The sequence below is a fragment of the Chelonoidis abingdonii genome, chromosome 4 (assembly GCF_003597395.2).
Source record: "Chelonoidis abingdonii isolate Lonesome George chromosome 4, CheloAbing_2.0, whole genome shotgun sequence".
NCBI lineage: Eukaryota > Metazoa > Chordata > Testudines > Testudinidae > Chelonoidis > Chelonoidis abingdonii.
Genome location: NC_133772.1, coordinates 73905630 through 73911629, shown reverse-complemented (window position 1 = coordinate 73911629; position 6000 = coordinate 73905630). Strand labels below are relative to the sequence as shown.

General features: G+C 40.3%; 1 protein-coding gene across 3 annotated transcripts in view; it reads left to right on the top strand.

Moving 5' to 3' along the window:
- LRRC4C (leucine rich repeat containing 4C) overlaps window positions 1-6000 on the top strand; it is a 933364-nt gene that overhangs the window by 676213 nt on the left and 251151 nt on the right. The window contains exon 4 of one of the 3 annotated variants that reach the window (XR_004375621.1): window positions 2566-2623. The exons of the other annotated variants lie outside the window; for them this stretch is intronic. The gene's annotated coding sequence lies outside the window, so the exon portion shown is untranslated. Of the gene's footprint in view, window positions 1-2565; window positions 2624-6000 lie in introns of those variants that run through there. 3 annotated transcript variants of the gene reach the window in all.

Below are 6000 nucleotides of genomic sequence, written 5' to 3'. Positions count from 1 at the left end.
TCAATGTGAGGAGGGAAGTAACCAGGGGAAGAAACCGCTGCAGTTTCACACCCCAGGCCCCTGGGTTTGGCTGTAGTAGAGGGCGGGCAGCCGCTCCTCTCCTTCCTCCTCCAAGGCCTGGGGAGTGATAAGAACTGTTCAGAGCCAATTCCGACCTACCAGAGAGAGAAAGCTCGAGACCCAGAGAACAGTACTGGCAATTTGCCACAGTTGGAACATTAAGCCCTAAAAAATAAATGGCAGGGAGTAATCTGATAATGACTCAGAGATGGGCTGAATTATTTAATTGATCCTTTCTAACGTTAGAAGTGGATCCTGGAATCTGAGCCCCATAGAATATAGGGGAATTTAGGGCCCAAATCTAGATACAAACTGTGCTTGTACAGCACATATTTACATTAAACTGGAACCTGAGATATAGACACCCTGAAATTTAATCTGAATTTCTGAGCTCCAGCCCTTTCCCACCTCTGACATCTGTAATCCTGTGAACAATTGCCACTGCTATGGCACCATTCCTCTGAGCATCTCAAAGAAGGGGACAAACCTGAATGAATTAAGCCTCACAACATTTGTGAATAAAATATCCCCAACTTGCAGAGAGTTGAAATGTGGCATAAGTGATATACCTCAGACCTGCAGATCAATTCAGTGGTAAACATGAGATTAAAATCCACTATTGCCAGCTGTCATCTAATACATGTAAATACAACTACTGAGCTTCCCTATTTAGCAGATCTTCCACAGTATTTCTAAAGGTCATTCCAAGTCCATTGATTCTTTATTTCTGTTGGCAGTATTGTGCATTGTTTCTACTGCTGGATATTGGCTCATCTAACTGAATGCAGATTAGAAATTTATCTTGCTTTGCAAACATCCATGTTGAACCACAAATTTAACCTGAGACATTAGCTGCAGGAAGTTCATTGCAGCATTTCCTTAAGACTTGACTTTTAATTCTGCATGTTGTGAGCTGCAGGTTTATGTTGTTTATGGTTTTCATTGTTAATGGCATTCATCTCTGAAAATCTTAGGCATAATTGCTTCAAACATTAATTGACACCTCCTCCCCCCGCTTTAGAACTCCTGTTGAGCTTCAGCTATAAACTTAGTTTTTGCAATGACGTTTATATTTTGTTTGGGTAATAGCCTGGTCTCTTACATTAATGAATTCTTTATACTGATTGAGTTTGCTTGCTGGATTTGTTTAAATAGCTTGTCCATATTTCAAGGTTAAATACCAAAAGTATTGCTGACTATTAATTCTTTCTTTGAATGATGTGCATAGTTTGATCTGGTACTAGCAATTAAATTAATTTCTACCACTAGTTTAGCCCAGACTTTTTTTAATTCCCCCTTTTTGTTATGAATCTATGGCACTCATGCTCATTTTGATAGGAATGAAGAAAACTCATAAAAATGAACATTGAGTCCTCATTAAATTGATGATTGTAGAGGGCTCCTTTGATCCAGTATATTGAAATATTACATTCCTGAAGAATGAGTTTAGCTATAAGAAATTCAAAAATGAATGCAGTGCACCCAAATCAATCAAAAGAACTGAAATATCTCAAGGGCAGCTGGAAATGAAAAGGGATAGTTTTTTTCCAAATGATGACAAACAGGAAGATCAATATGACAAGCTTGGGGTTTGCCTCCACTGAAAGCCTAGGTCATATCTCCGGTAGCATATATCTTTAGAAATCACTCTAGTTTCCTGATTCTGCTAGTCTAGATACTTGGAATCATGTAAGATTCCTTCCAGCTTTTTCCTCTTTATGAGTTTGTTTTTTTAGCCTTGACTGAAATTGACATTGGACCCAGGTATTCATAGCATCAGACAAGCCTAACTGATGATGTGTATCTCTGTCTCTAGAGTGGATGTTTCTGTTTTGAAAGTATCTGTATCAAAGATATACACAAATCATTAGGACACATAAAAACTCATGTGGCAGGTGGGATAAATAATCTATTGCAAAATGAGCAATGAGGGAATAAATTCATCCCACACCTATCATTTTCAGTGTATCTCTTGTTATACATATACATACTTTGCCTGGAGTGAGAGAAACAACTAATATTGATCCCTTTCATCTATCTAGGGATATGAGTCCAACATTTGTCAATTACAATATTTCATGTCCCATGTTGCCAGCATTGGCACAACATTTGGATTAACTAAAGTGGCAAAGGTGCCTCCTCAGTAATGTATGGTTCTCATCCAGACTCAGTAAACAATATGAATTTATTAAGTCCTCTAAACTACTCTCTGGGCAGAAAGATTATCTTGATTTTGTTTTGTTTTTAAAGGATTTGCTTTTCCAAGTCTGTTCTGAATCCTCTTTGGTTTGAAAGTCCCATACAGGGATAGAAATAAATTCTTTCTGTTATCTGAAGCATCAAATGTGTGGCTATCTAGCACTAGAATTGAAATTCCTTTTCACCTAGACTAATTTGTCTCATTTGAGACCACTGAAAGCCCCTTAAAGCTCTCCAATTTGGAGAATGTGCCAAGATCTGATTGTGTCATAGTCTATTGCCTTACAATATCTTAAATCATTGCAGATATACAGCTTGATTGTCCAGATGTCAGAAGTACTTGGATGTTAATGGTGAAATACACACACCTATGTGTAGCTCCCACAAATGCACGTAAATAATGTTTAAGTAAAGATGCCTGGCTGGATATCTAGGCATATAAGTGCCTGAGTTGTGAAACTGGTCACAAAATTAAAAAGGGGTGGGAGGGGAAGGAAAGGAAAAATAAATTTTCCTTTTGTATTTTTTCTAGTCTTGAAATTTTTCTAAAATATCAACATTTGAAAAAATTCAGCCCGCTGTACTGATTTGTGTCTGTGCAATGTAGATAGCTATAGGTAACAATATTTCAAAATATTCGTGATGATGTAATAGGTCTTTTCCCATCCCTTGTCTCTCTGACTGTATGAACTGTTCATTCATCCTAGGTGCATAATTGCATGGATGACTTTGCTGGAAACCCTGGGCTTCTGCTCCATTTACTAGATTCTCTGTTTACTAGAGCTAGCATTTGCACTAGTGATCATGATCCAACAAACTCCATGCTTAAATTTAAGGACATGAATAGTCCCATTGAAATCAATGAGATTACTCATCTTCTTAAGTGCTTTGCCAGGTTGGGACCAGTATTTTAATAAAATAGAATTAAAATTGGTGTAAATCCCATGACTGTTAATCCCAGAACTAAACATTGATGTTAGTTACATTTTGCATAACTGTCATTCAAAACTTTGCATGTTTCATTCAAATGATTTTAGACAAAATTAGGTTTTTAGGCTTTTTTTTCCAGTTTTGATTGTTGTATATTTGCACCCCATAAGCTTACTTGGAGTCTGGGGTTCAGACAAATGCAAACATTAAAATGAAAATTCGGTTACAACTAGTGAGCTTCATCTGGTTTATAAAAGAACCATAAATTGGACCTACCTTTGCATGAAATCAGGCCCAGTTTTACTCAGAAGCAGGGGCGGCTCCAGGCCCCAGCATGCCAAGCACGTGCTTGGGGCAGCATGCCGCGGGAGGCGCTCTGCCGGTCCCCGAAGCCGCGGGACCAGCAGACCCTCCGCAGCGGGAGGTCCACCGGAGCCGCGGGACTGGCGACCGGCAGAGCGCCCCCCACGGTGCATGACACCGTGCTTGGGGTAGCGAAATGTCTAGAGCCGCCTCTACTCAGAGGGTTCATAAAACTTTTGAAAAAGCAGGGCTGAGTTTCAGGTCTGCAGATAAATGTGAAGCCAGTCAAGTTTCATACTGTTGTATGCTACAATTTTTCCCCAGAAAAATAGGAAATAGGAAAATTCAGATTCCTGTGCTGGAGAAAATATTGATACTTTCAATCCTTACAGTATACTTCTTCATGATGAGCTAATTTATGTTTTTCCCTGGTAGTTTTCTCTTTCAATTGTAATAGGCAGATAGAGTGTGATTACAAGAGCTGGGTAAATAATTCTAGGAAATTGAGCAAACTTTACCTCTTTTTCTTTTTCTACCTGTAGACTGCAAGTAGGTTTGTATTTTGTTGAATGTATTGATTTGAAATTATTTGCAGACTAATTTTTGTAGATAATTTATGTTTTGCAAATTGAGCATGAGCAATATATAGTGATTTATTTGATATTCAAAATATGATAAATTTTGCTTAATTTTGATTGGACTCAGAGGTCATACGGAATTGTTTCTGTTCCTTGTTTGGATGAGTATTACTGTCGGAATCATGATATGAACAGCAGATGAACTGAAAATTTCTTGTTGAAAATATTTTCCACTATTTTCTCTTTCAGCAAAGATTTCAACCAGAAAACTCATTTCTGTAATATTTTCTTGCTAAATTAAAGGGAATCACCATCTTTCCCCAAAGCATGTGGTATCACAGTAACAGAGGCACAGTATAGCACCACCTTGACCATTTGTCTGGCTTGCTGTGCGGAATATCTTTACAATCTTTAGTATAGTAAGTAAAACTTAAAATCCCACAAAGTTCATTTCCTTGGTTTTACATCATGAAAGTCTTCCTTCCTCTGTTCCTACTTTATGCAGAGAGGATGTAGAAAAAGGAATGATGTTTCTCAGAATGCCTGCCCTTCTTGAAAGAAGGGAGCCATATGTCAGGTCCCTGGCATTACTGTATATGGTATCTATGAGGACTACCCCTCTGAGCAAGAAGCTTGTGTCTGAAGGTATGTCTGCATGGTGGGGTTACAGCACTGGGAGTTACAGTGCCACTCAGAGAGTGCTGAAGGGAAACTACTTTTGTGTATTCACACTGTCAGCTGCCTGGGCAATAGTATGTTCACACTTGCAGCACATGCAGCAGTATTCGGAGCAGTGCTCTCTGAGTAGCCATCCCACAGATCATCTCTTCCTCTTCTGACACTAACAGTTGTGGGAAGGTGGAGGGAGTTGCGAGGCATCCTAGGTCCTGTCCCAATGCCCTGTGATCCATTGTTTTGCATCCCAGCAATCTCTGTGCTTTCATCCACATTTGATAACATCTTTCAATGGTTTATGTATTGCTCACTCTGCTTTTGGCATTCACGGAGGTGCTGATGACAGTGGAACGCCACTTTTGAGCTCAAGAAACAAGCACTGAGTGGTGGGATCACATCATCATGAACGTCTGGGAAGATGAGCAGTAACTGTAGAACTTTTGGCTGAGGAAAGCCACATTCATGAAACTGTGTGATGAGCTCACCCCAGTCCTATGGCACAAAGACACAAGAATAAGAGATGCCCTGCCGCTGGACAGGTGCATGGCAATTGCACTGTGGAAGCTGGCTACTCCAGACTGCTACCAATCGGTCACTAACCAGTTTGGAGTGTGAAAGTCAACTGTTGGACTTGTGTTGACGGAAGTGTGCAGGATCATTAATCGCATCCTGCTCTGAAAGACCGTGACTCTAGGCAACGCGTGTGACATTATGGATGACTTTGCACAAATGGGCTTCCCTAACTGTGAAGGGGCAATAGATGGCACACATATTCCAATTCTAGCACCAAAGCACCTAGCCACCGCGTAAATTAATTGGAAGGGTATTTCTCCATGGTTCTCCAGGCGCTTGTGGATCACCATGGGCATTTCACAGACATTAATGCAGGCTGCTCTGTAAAAGTGCATGAGGCACACATCTTTCGGAATACTGGCCTGTTCAGGAAGCTGCAAGCAGGGACTTTCTTCCTGGACCAGAAGATCACCATAGGGGAAGTCGAAATGCCCATTGTGATCCTGGGAGACCCCGCCTACCCTCTAATGATGTGACTTATGAAGTCATACGCGGGGCACCTTGACAGCAACAAGGAGCAGTTCAACAATAGGTTGTGTGTGCTTTTGGCTGTTTAAAGGGCTTCTGGTGCTGCCTATATGGGAAGCTGGACCTGGCCATTGACAATATTCCTATGTTTATAGCCACATGGTGTACGCTTCATAATATTTGTGAAGGGAAGGGTGAAAACTTTTCTCAAGGC